Source organism: Manis pentadactyla, chromosome 4, assembly GCF_030020395.1.
Source record: "Manis pentadactyla isolate mManPen7 chromosome 4, mManPen7.hap1, whole genome shotgun sequence".
Lineage (NCBI taxonomy): Eukaryota > Metazoa > Chordata > Mammalia > Pholidota > Manidae > Manis > Manis pentadactyla.
The window spans coordinates 1,972,658-1,984,786 of record NC_080022.1 but is presented as its reverse complement, the minus strand read 5'-3'; the positions used below and the strand labels follow the sequence as shown (position 1 = coordinate 1,984,786).

Here is a 12,129-nt window from a genome sequence, read left to right as displayed (position 1 = left end):
CGGGGTGAGCATGATTCCGTCTCCTTGTCTCTGAGCGCAGGGCCAGGCGGGGGCACTGGGGGGGCCCGGGTGTGGCTGCAGCACGTGGACACGTCCCACCCGGCTCCCAGCGGCAGGTGTGGAGTTGTGCACCCTGCCCACTTCCCAGGCTGGGCTCCAGGCTGGGGCGGCTGCACCCCACGCCTCTGACAGCTGCCTGGCCTGGCCTGCCTGTCCCAGCTCACGGGGGTCTCCCCAGGTGGGAGGGAACTGGGTTCCCCCAGATGCTGTGGCTTCTGCCCGACCTGAGAGCCGGGCCCCGGGTCTGACCCTGTCTGGTCTAAGCCCCTCGCACACACCGAGCCTCCTACAGACAGCAGGCCGGAGGGGGCTGTTCTGCGCGGGGCCCCTCCCTGTGGGCCCTGCTGGGCTCTGTGCCGCTCGGATGGGTGGGCGGGTGGGCAGCTCTCCCGGGAGCCTGGAAGGCTGTGGAGGCCCCGCGGGTGGTGGGTGGGGCGGGCCGGTCACTGGGACGGTGCCCCTCCCAGGGCTTCACCCCGCACAAGGACACACCGTTCACGTGCGTCCGCTGCCCTTCTCCACGCCCAGCGCTGGCCTCAGACCTCAGTGGGCCCCAGGCTCAGAGGGTGGTCCTGGCTCTTGGAGCCCCGGGGTTGGGGTGGGGTGGCCGGCTGAGGAGTGCCCGGGGGCTGGTGGGGGTGTGGAGGGCCCTAGAAAATGGGCCTTGGGGGCCTCTCTTGCCCAGGGGTGTGGGTCCCCGACGTCTCAGCCCAGGACCCCAACTCTGCCTGCCCTTCCAAAGCTTTCTCTGGCCCTGAGAGCGCAGGGGGTGAAGGCCCACCTGCCTTTCTCCACAGCACAGTCAGAGCGGGGCGCCTGCGCCCCCTGGTGGCGGTGAGAGGCCAGAGCAGGCACACGAGGCCACCTGGGATTTACCGTCACTGTGGGACGGCCAGGGACAGGGTGCCACGCCTGGGCATTTCCACCTGCTGTCACCTCTGCCAGCTGCCGAGGCCAGAGGCACAGGTGGGAAAGAAGGTGAGACCCGGACTGGGGGTCCCAGGAAAAGAACAGGGTCTGGGCAGCTACACGCAGCATTCTTTCACTCATGTGTGCACCCCTGCAGCATGGCACCCCGTTCACCCCCCTCCCCCCGGGTGGGGCTTGGGTCTGGGCGGGATGATGACAGGAAGGAAAAACAGCGATTTCAGCTGAGAGGGATGGAGGTCGGGAGGTGGGGAAGCAGGGACATGGGCCTCTGGGGACCTGGGCATGTGCAGCCGCTGTGGGTGTGAAGACGGGTCCAGGCGGGGGCTGGCCAGCCCAGGGAGCCCTGTGGTCCGAGCATGGGTCAGTGGGCTGGGGTGGCTCCCAGAGGGTCTGGCAGGGCATGCCAGGGTGAACCAGCTCTGTGGCTTGGGTCACGTTCGTGGAGTGCTCATGCCCATCAGGCCTGTGGCCTCTAAGCTGGGGTGGGGCAGTGCAAGCGTTAGGGTGCCCCAGGGTGGTAAGGCTCCCTGGGACCCTGCTGGTGGCCAGGATGTCAGGCCAGGGCAGAGAGGCCGAGTCAGCACCACAGGGAGGGGAGGCTGACCGTGGGGACAAGCAAGGGAAGGCAGGTACCACTTGCAGATGGGCTCCACGCCTGGTGAAGGGACGAGGCGGCTCCTGGGGTCTGGTCCGAGTGGTGGGGTGTCTAGCAGCACCTTCCCAGGAATTGGGGAGGCCAGGGAAGGAGCAGGCTGACAGGCAGACCCTCTCTTTGCCCAGGGCTGAGGGGAGTATCAGGCTCTGCTCTCTCGGGGCATCTGGGCAGGTGCCTGGGCAAGGCCATAAGCCCCCTCCCAGACGGGTGGGCAGCACAGGGCGGGGCCTCCACGCTGGGGTGGCTGCCCCAGCCTCTGGTCTGTGTCCCCATCTGTAGGATGGGGCCTCCCTCACCACCCTGAAGGGCCTTGGATTCTAACACCCTGAGCATCAGCCTCATCTCTCTTCCCTGGGGGAATCGGCGGGGCTGGAGGAGGGCTCTGTGCAGAAAACACAGAACTTACGCCCAAATCCGGATCCCGAACGAGGTGATCGTCAGTTTAATTTTCCCTCTTTCGGCAAACAATCCTTCTGACAAATATTCGTTGGTCTTTGCTGTGCCAGACGCAGCTGGGGGCCGGGCCACGTGCTGCCCCAGGGAGGCAGGTGTCCTATCATGTGAGGCGGACCATGGAGGGAGATGCAGAACCTGGGCCTGGCCCGTCTCGGGTAGGGTGGCTCTGTGCTCCCCGGTACTTACCTATATCCGTCCATCCGTCTGTCCATCTGTCCAAGCCCATAGCTCTGGAGTGCCTATTGGTCCCAAGCGCCGCAGGGCTTGGTGCTGGGGCCTGTGGGGACCTGCCCTGGTGGCCTGGAGTGATCCACAGAGAGACAGGTGTGAATGTGGGAGGCAGTGAGGGTGGTGCAGGCAGGACAGGCCCCCTGTGGAGGTGCAGGTGACAGGTGTGCACGCCTCGGGGCGCCTCTCACTGTGCGGGGGCTGAGCTGGTCAGCAGAGTGGGAGGCTCCCCAAGAAGTGGCCCCAGTGTGGATTGAGAAGGGTGCAGATGAGCCAGGGCAGGGGACGGCAGGGGTGGGCTGGGCCGGGGGATGCTCTGTAGGGCTTTCCCAGCCTGGTCCTGGGAGCTCTTGGGGAGCATGAGCTGCCCCCTGAGGGAGAGCCCTCACCTCCACGGTAGCTGCGCCACTCAAGCGCGGCCCAGGGGAGGCCCTGCTGCCCAGGTGCGTGTCCAGGTGCTGGACTGGCCAGAGGCTTGGTTGTGTCCAGCTGGGGGGTGGGCAGGAGATGTGAGGGGCCAGCTGGGCAGGGGAGCAAGGTGTCGGAGCCTGACTGGGTGCTCCGGCTCCAGGATGGGGGTGCTCCCAGTCCTGGGGAGGATTCTGAGCTCCGCTTCAGGAAATGATAGAGAAGCTCTGGGTCTCCCAGCCCCCCTCCCCTTCTTGCTGATCTTGGCCTGGAAACTGAGACAGAGGCAACGAGAGGGCGTCACGTCCTGTGGCCCAGGCCAGAGGGTGCGTGCCTGGTGTTTGAGTCCTCCACGGCCTCTGGGTTGCACCATCTGCGTCTCGACTGTGCTGGGGATTGACGTGGCTCTGTCTTATCTCCCCATGGGAGCTCAGAAACTAGGGTTCTTGGCACAGAGACATGCACACGTGTATTCACATGTACGCACGCATATCCTTGTGCATGCACATGTGTGCACAAAGGAGATGGGCTGGAAGTGTGCACGGTGGGGTCCACCCCGGCCTCTCTCCTGCCGTGGGGCAGCCCAGGAGTGGGTGCTGGCTTTGGGGCTTGGCCGGGCCTGCACCGTCAAGGACTGAACTGTCCCAGGAACTGGGCCCCGGAGCTGGGAGGGGAGACCCAGACATTCGGGGAACCAGGGAATGTTCTTGGCTCCCTTCTGGGCCTTTTACATTTTGTCTTGTTTTCTGGGAAACAAATGGGGAAAAAAGCCCCATTCTCACATTTTTGGAGGCTGCTCTGTGTAAACAGACCGGCCCAATAACTTTCAGAGTTAAACAGAGAAACTTGGACCGACACCACCAGCTCCAGCCTGGGGCGAGGCCGAGACCCACCTGCCCTGAGACGAGACGGCCTCGCCCGCATTCTGTTCCTTTGCTTCAACATTTCTGGAGGAGGCGTGTTCTGTGGGCACCGCGGGGTGGCATGGGCCCATGTCTGTCAGCCCCGGCTCCCCCCAGGGATCCGCCCCTGGGTCCCCTTTGGGTCTCAGTGGGCAGCAAGTGGACCACATGATGGCTGCCTGCGTGAATGGCCACCTTGTCCTCCTTTCTCAGTGGCTTTGGTCCCGACAGTGGCTGTCACCGTGGTGGCTGTCACTCACGCCACATTCTGCGCCTTGGCGCTGGTGATGGAGTCCTGGTCCTGCCCCCAGTGGTTCCACTTTCTTGAATTCGTTTGATGACCCCTTCAGGCAGCTGCCAGCCGGGGTCCTGCTCAGGACCCTCAGGGCCCCCTGCTGCCAACGACCCTTCCGTGATGCTTCCCCACCCCACTGGGTCTCTGGACGGCCCTGGCAGGACTGCAAGCAGAGAGTCCCCCTTGGCCCTGGGTTCCCTGAAGCTCTGCTCGGAGCAGCAATCCCTGCGGTCTTCCTGGCCGGAGCTGGTGGCAGCCTCTGCCCGGCGGCCCTGTGCCCTCCTTTCTGAAGGCTCTTCCTGGCAGGGCATTTCTTCACGGCACTCCCTGCCAACTGGGGACAAAGATGGATTCCGCAGGTGCTTTGTGAAAACGTACCGCTTCCCTTGACCCCAGGACCCCTCTGTGCCTGGCTTTGGGTTGCAGAAGGGCCAAGAGCTGACCCTGAGCCTCGGGGGCCTCTGGATTCCTAGCTGAGTGTGTGCCCAGGTACAGGAGAGGCTGTGGAGGGAGAGCCCAGCACCCCACTCTTGGCCTCTCCTGTGTGGGGACTACCGGCTGACCCTGGAAATCCGAGCAGGTGAGGCCTCCCTGACCACGTCTAGGTGACCCACTCTTGGTTTCCATGGTTTCTCTGGAAACCCAGACGGGGGCGTAGTTGGGGCCCAGCCTCTCTCAGCCCTGGGAAGGAATCCCCTGAACCAGGGACCCGTGTGAACAGCTCGGCTCCTTAAATGCCTGCTGCTGCATGAAGGGAGCCCGTCGGACAGGGATGCCCACTGTGTGGTTCCAACAAGGTGAGACTGGGAACGGCAGACCAAGGGGTCTGTACAAAGCCCCATCGTTGCCAAGGGCTGGGGTGGGGGGACCCGCAGGTGGAGCACAGAGGGTTTCCAGGCAGTGGGGCCGCTCTGTAAGACGGTGTGTGCGGGGGACGTGTCACTACGCATTTGTCAGACCCACGGTGTCCAGTGCCATGAGTGAGCCTTGTGTAAACTATGTGCCCGTCAGCGGTGATGTGTCAGTGTTGGTGCGTCTGTTGTGCACACCAGTGCATGGATGTTAGCAGCGGGAGAGTGCGTGTGCTGGAGAGGGAGGGCATGGGACACTGCACTCGGCTCCATTTTTCTGTGAACCTAACAGTGCTCTACAAAATAAAATATTAATTCAAAACAAAACAAAATGAAACAAAAGCCCAGCCTTCTCAGCCTCCAGGGCTCACTTTGCCTGACCCTGTCCTGCGGGCAGCTCCCCTCTCCTGGGCTCGGGGCTGGCCGCCTCACTTTATTTCTGCCCTTTTGTGTTTTCTTGACATATTGCTTGGTCCCATGCAGACGCCTCACTTCCCTGTCTCCTGAGGACAGGCATGGCAGTTTCCATCTCTCTGCATGGTTCCTCCCAAACCTTCGGAACCATTCAGTTTCTAACTGTCATTGTCACATTGTTTCTTAGTTGATGTTTGAGACTTCGAGCATTGAGGGTCCCAGTGCCAATTTAATTCCATATGGCAGTCTTGGACCTGCTGGTTACCATGGAAACCTCTTAAGATGGGTGTGGCATTTTCTGCCTCAGGTTGCTTGGAGGTCTCTCTGGGCCAAGGTCACGGAGTTCAATCTGGAAACTGACTAGTTATGTGCAGAGAACTCCAGGCCACCCTTGGGCTGCCCTTCCCCACCCGTGGTCCTGGGAACTCCTGTCAGGTGGGGGGCTGGATGTGGACCCTCGGGGTGGCCCATCAGCACAACCAAAGCCATGTAGTGCCCAGGTTAGGGGGCATCGCCCCCTCTGTGACAACTGGGGCCCCCTGGAAGGGTCCGAGGGGGCTGTGTGTGCCAACTGGTTCTGGGGCCTGCTGGGGTCCTGTCATCCTGTTGGGCAGGGCAGACTGGTTCTGGTGGGACCCCCAGGGCCCAAGCTGCCTGCAGCCAAGGCCCCCAGGGCAGTGGTGGGACAGCTTTTTGCATTGGAGGCTGGTTTTAGGCAATTTTCACCTGGATGGATGTTGCCAAGATGCCGGCAGGTCCCCCATGACCACCCTTACTTTAGCCAGGGCTGAGGGGCTTTTCCTTTGGCTGCCTGCCCTGGTCCCTGGCCCACCTGGCAGATGCTTCCCTGGGACCCAGGAAGCTCAGCCTTGGTCCGAGACCCCAGGAGGGGATGTGGTCCAGGAGCTTCTGGGACAAGCTGGTGCAGGTCCCTGGCCTGGCGGCACGTGCTGGGAGAACGTGGGTGGACTTGGAGGGGTTTTGTGGCCCCCCAAGGGGTCTCAGCATTTTCCTGATAGGCCCATGCAGTCATGGAGAAGGATCAGGGGTCTAGGTTCCGGCTGTTGGGGGTCCGAGTCCCAGGCTGAGCCCTAAGTCTTTCATTTCTGAACCAGGTGTCATTAAATGCTGACAGGGACTCAGAGCTCTCCCAGGGAGCCCCTTGGACCCCCCTGTCAGACCTTCCCCTTGTGCATTCCTCCCCCGTTCTAGAGATGGGGATGGCTGGCCCCAACCGCGCCCCGGGGCCTCCTCCCTGCCTTCGGGTGCTGCTCACCTGGCTTGCAGCCAAGCAGAGTGGAGGTGCGCAGGAGGCCTCCTGGGAAAGGTGTGTACTCTGGAAGTCCCCCTGCACTGCCGAGCAGGCCTGGGCCCAGAGGGACCACGGTGCCGTGGCCGAGGAACACCGGCCCCTGGAAAGGGCGAGGGAAGGCCGCCCCGGGGCCTCAGTAGGGAGCAGCCCACACTGCGGTCACGGCCCAGCACCTCTGATTCCCAGCGTCTGGCCCCCAGGGTGTAGGAGAGTAAATTTCCGCTGTCTAGGATACCAGGTTTGTGGCTCTTCGTCGCAGCCGACCCAGGACACTACCACCTCCATGCCCTTACCTGACTCCCCTGGGTCAAAGCCTCGGCCTTTCTGCAGCTCCACCCATGGTCTGGCCAGGGTCCTGAGGACCTGGCCTGGGCTGGGCCCTGACTCCTCCCCCTCAGCCTGCCCGGCCTTCCCCATGTCCCCGCCTCCAGCTCGGGCACCCCTGGGAGCCACTCCTCTTGCATGGCTGCTGGTGGTGCACCCAGCCCAGCGTCACATATTTTGTCACCACTTCCTGTGGACCTCGTGGTGTGTGCCCCCCCAAGCTGGCTTGGAGCCCCCACAGGCACCTTGTCTCTGCTGTCTGGGGGTTCCAGCTGCTGCCCATGACATGCGGTAGGGTGCACGGGTAGGGGGGCTGCTGGGGTGGGGTGGGTGCATAAGCTCAGCCCCTTGCCCAGCGGGCTCTGGAGGCAAGCCCCCACCTGTCGTCCCCCGGGTACCGTGCGGGCACGTCAGGCTGCAGAGCAGGCCTGCACAGGGAGCCCCAGCTGTCCCGCTGCCCTGCAGGGGAGGAGGCCCAGCCGGGTTCTGGGGGCAGGACGTTCCTGGGGAGACAGCCTGGGCAGGGCAGGCCCCAGCTGCACAGCCTGCCCAGGGAGGGGTTCCGCACGTTGGCGCTGCCTGGTGCGCTGGCCTCGGGGCTGTTCCTGGCCCCCCTTGCAGACATCGGGGCCTCCCGAGCTTCAGCAGGGCAGGGTCGGGGGGTTGAGGAGCAGCTCAGGACCCACCCACAAGGCCAGCCCCCATGCCTACAGCCACCACTCTCTCTCCAGAGCCCCATGCCGCCCACTCTGGCCCGGCTGGTTCTCATCAGCCCTCCTGGCTGGGATTTGGATTTAGGGAGCAGCCCCGGCCTGCCCGGGTGACACCTGGTGGCAGGGAGGGAGGGTTCTGGGCCTTCTCGACAGCTGGGGCCCTGTAAATCTTGGCTTCTGACAGGGGGTGCGAGGCCTAGGTGGGCAAACGGGGGTGAGGGCTCACTGTCCCCACGGACCTGGTGAGCCAGTGACCGGCCGCCTCCCCTGTATGGTGGGCTTGGGCGCCCCTCCGGGTGGCCTCAGCCTCCATTCTGCAGTGGAAGCCTTCCCCAGGCTCACAGTCGGGGGGATGGTCCCTTAGCCGTGTCCTGTCTCCTCCCCTCTCTGCAGACTCCCAGGAGGAGGCCCCACGTGCTTGGGGACACAGGGCTGATGAGCTGTGCCCCCTCCACCAGCTGGGGAAACTGGGGGGGCCTGCTGTGGGTTCTGGGGGTCACCAGGTTGCCCAGAGCAGCCTGGGGTGATGGGTGGGGCAGGGTTGGGTCCTGGGCAGGAGTCAGTTGGCTGTGGGCCCCACACTCAGGTTGGGAGGAGGGGGCAGGAGGAAGAGGATGAGGAGGCAGAGCAGGGGGCGGGGGGCTGCCCAGGCCAGGGGGTGGGGAGCTCCTGCTGCCTTCAGACCAGAGGACCCTGTCCACTTTGGCCCCAGGGGTAGCAGGGGGGCCCGGCTAGACAGACTGCAGAGATGCCTACTTGGAGCCCTGTCAGTCTGGGTTCCCTGAGGCGGGCTGGGGCAGGGTGAGGCCCCACATAGTCGTTCCCTGGTGGGAAGCCTGTGGCCCAGCTGGTTTGTGGCCGGCATGCTGCAGCCACCGGCCCCTGTCCTGCTCCCCTGAGTGACTCTTGGCCTCTCCTGTGGGCGGAGAGAGCTGCTTCCTGCCCTTCAGGGCGAAGGCTTGTGCGCAGGTGGGTCCGGCCAGGTCCCAGCCCGCCTGCCAAGGGCGCTGTCAGTCCCACAGCCGGCGTCTGCTCCCCAGGAGTGCACCGCAGGAGCAGGGGAGTGCAAGCTGGACCCCGCACCCAGACTCACAGTTGGCAGAGCCGCGCCTGGGGTGGGGGTCCCCATATCCCGCCCTTCCCAGCCTCCCGGCAGCTTCCCCTCCGAATGAGTAAGAGCTGCTACGCGAGCCAGCTTGCAGCCTGCCCTGGGGGCTCTGGGTCACCTGGGCCGACCTGCTGCCCGTCCCAGCCCCATGCTTCCTGGACGCGGGCCTCCTCCACACACAGAGGAGCCGGCTGTCTGTGTGGAGGCGCCAGTGGGTGGTGGGCGCACGGCCATGGCACTGCTCGGAGGCTGACTGGCCGTGTGGCTGGGCCGATGGGGCTGGGAGCCGTGCCCTTTCTCACCTGTTTTCTGCTGGGAGGGCAGCAGGCGGGGGCGGGGAGGGCGGCTCTGAGGCCCACAGACAGGCAGCCACCCAGACTGGGCCCAGCTCGACTCTGGTTCCAGCCCCGTTTGTACCTCGTAAATGACCTGAACCCTGTCGTCTCAGACAGGCTGCTACTGGATGGCTGGGGTCGGGGGACGACCCCTTTCCCAGGTGGGCCTGCTGGCCCTGGGGCACCGGCCCTGGCGGCCCTGGCTCCTTCCCCCGGGGACCGGGAGAGGCGGCGTGCCGAGGGCTTGCTCTGCAGCCCATGGTCCCTGGGTCTAGGCGGCAGGAGCCTAGTCCAGGCTGGGTGGCCACGGACTACTTAGGACCTTGGCAGAGTCACTGCTCCCAAGCAGGGGCCCCCTTCTGTACCCACCCCTGGGGAGGCATGGTGGGGAGGGGTCCAGCCTGAGGAGTGCTTCTTTTTACCAAGGTGAAATTCACATAATGTAAAATCAACACTTTTGAACCACTCAGTGGCATCCGTATCCCAGACTGGTTCCAGAACACTCTCCCCATCCCAGAGGAAACCCCTCGCCATCATCCTGCCTCTCCCCATCCCCTCCTCCCTGGCCCCCAGCCCCTATGCACCCCCCATCTGCTTTCTGCCTCCGCGTATCGGCCAGTTCTGGACGTTCCCTCTAGCGGGTCACACGCGTGGCTTTTCACGTCGGGCTCAGGCAGTGCGGTGTTGCTGAGGCTCCTCTGCGCTGTGCTGCATGTCAGGACTCGGTCCCCTCCATGTCTGGACAGTGTTCCGGCGTGTGGCTGGACTGGTGTGTTTCTCCATTTGTCCATCGGACCCTCCAGTCGCCCCCACCTTCCGGCTCCTGGGAACCATGCTGTTGTGAACATCCATGTATGGGTGTCCGCTGGAGTCTCCACGGTCAGTTTCTGGGTAGGTGGCCACGCACGGGTGGCCAGGCCCCAGGGCGACTGTTCCCCTTGCTGATGGAGGTGTTACTTTCTGCTGGTGGCACCTCGTCAGGCTGGGGAGGGCTGGGAGCAGCTTTCCTTTCTCTCACCACCCTGCAGCCTGGCATCTTTGTGGTTTCTGCCACCATCTGCAGCTTTGGGGAGGGCAGGGGTCCCTGGGGAGGGGGCTGGGGGAAAGGAGCAAGGGCCAGCATGAGTGGCAACTCTATGCTGCAGCCCCCCTCCAGAAAGTGGGGGTGGTGCCCTGCCCTGGGAGGATCCCTGAGGGATCCCAGAACTCGGAACTGCTGCCCTGCCCTCCCAGAACTGTGGGCACTCCCGGGCAGGTTGTACAAGTGGCTTGGGTTGCAGGGCCCCTGCATCAGGGGTGCTTGCTGATGCTTTTCGGAGCAGGTGACTCCCAGACGGTCCCCCAGCACCAGGCGCAGGCGAGGATTTGCCTCGGAGGAGGCCAGGAGCTGGCCTTCGATTTTCCAGCCCTGTCTGGGTTCAGTCACCCCCGTGATAAGCCAGGCCAGGCTGGCTGGGGAAGGGCCGTCGCTGGCCCCAGCTTGTCCTCGGCAGGGCTGCCGGACACCGTGGTGCCCACAGAGCCTACAGCTGCTCCCACCCCCGGGCTGCCATGCACCCCCTACCCCCAGCCTGCCAGATCCACTGTTTATTCTGTCTTTCGAATAGGTGATACGGCCTCCCTGGGGCCCCACGCTTACAAGTTCATTCAGCAGATGCCGGAGCGACTGCGGCATGACAGGCCTTGTATTGGGTGTTGGAGCCACAGGCAGGCACTGGACAGATGAGGAATCCTGCCTCTGAGGCTCACATTCCGGAGGCAGCAGCCTGCGGCCCTAACTTGTCCATGGCACTGTGGGATTTTAAAGGGACAGTCTCAGGAAGGGGGCTGCTGGGGCTTAGTTGGTGGCCAGTTTCTCCCTGAGCAGTGACTGAGCCGGGAGCAGAGTGTCTGGATCTTCCCCCTCGTGCTCTCCCTCCCCAGGATGGTGGGGTCCCTTACGTCTGTATCCCCGGCCCCTCCACCCTGTTCACGGCAGGTGCTCAGCCCCTGGGAGCCTGCTGGGTCTGCCCGGCCCCTCTGTGGCCCTGGTCAGGGTTACCTTCAAAGCCTGGGCTGCCACTGCCTGGGGAGGGTCTTGGGATGGCCAGCCTCCCCCACCACCGCGATTCCCAGGGAGCCCCTTGACGTGCCCTCCCTGCTGCCTGGCTGACCGTGGGGACGGCCCCTGGAGCCTCTGGACCCACTCCTCACTGGCCAGGGCTGGCCTCTGTGCTTTCTCTAGGCTAGGCCTTCTGGGAAACCCTGGGCACCCCAGCCCTGACCCCTGGGCTGGGCTGCCCTCTGTTTCACCCTGTGTAACTCTCCAGGAATTCCCAGGAAATTCCTGATGTCAACCTTGGCAGGTCTGGGCCAATGGTCACATTCCACCAGTCCCATGGGGGGGTTCTGGCCGGGACTTTCCCGTGGGATGTGGCCCCCCCCTGAAGCCTAAGCCTGGGTGCGGGGTCTTCCAAGGACCCCCCAAGGAGATGGCTGCGGAAGCCGCTAGGGGAGGCTTGGCTGGGAAGGAAATGTACGGGGTCGTTGGACACTGAGCCTTCATAAGAGGGCCACTCCTGAGCGTGGCCAGGGAGGGTGCCTGGTGGGCTGGGCTGGCACCTGGCCATCCGTGGCCTGGGGCACATTGGGTCTCCACTTGCTCTGTGCCTGCCTCCAAGCCGCGAAACCACGGGGGCTCTGGGCTGGGCCTGAGAGGCGGCCGTGAGGGCCCCCTGGCTCGGAGCTGGGCCCAGCCATACAGTCCCTTGGGGCCCAGAAGGGCAGGTGTGGCCCCTTTCTGGGGGAGCAGGGCCTGCTCGTAGCCAGGTCGTACCTGCGTGGTGTTCCTGAATCATCGCAGCGCAGGAAGGTGGGCCGTTGTCCTGGGGGTGCAGAGGGACCCCGTTAACCTCGTGGCTCCTGTGGCTGGATGGATTTCTGGGTCAAGCTCCCCATCTTGTGGGGCCCATTTGGGGGGTGAGGTTCGCCCGTCCCTGCCAGGGGGTGTGGTGTGGGAGCCTGAACCTCATGGGCCCGAGGGGGGGCCTGGCTGGTCAGGGCGGTTCCCGAAGTGACCGCCGCTCAGCTGCGTCTCCCGCTGGCAGAAGTGAGCAGGTGAACCGCCAGCAGCGGCGGCTGTGAGGGCCGGCGGGCAAC

At 64.3% G+C, this 12,129-nt stretch overlaps 1 protein-coding gene and 1 long non-coding RNA gene across 11 annotated transcripts in view; one reads left to right on the top strand and one right to left on the bottom strand.

Annotated features, from left to right (window-relative positions):
• Positions 1-12,129, top strand: part of MEGF6 (multiple EGF like domains 6) — an 87,607-nt gene that overhangs the window by 28,624 nt on the left and 46,854 nt on the right. The gene's annotated exons all lie outside the window — the stretch shown is intronic.
• LOC130683284 (uncharacterized) lies at positions 2,066-6,883 on the bottom strand. The gene is made up of 3 exons (XR_008996854.1): positions 6,805-6,883; positions 2,288-2,401; positions 2,066-2,198 (listed from the first exon to the last, which is right to left on the bottom strand). It is a non-coding gene; the product is annotated as an uncharacterized LOC130683284 (long non-coding RNA).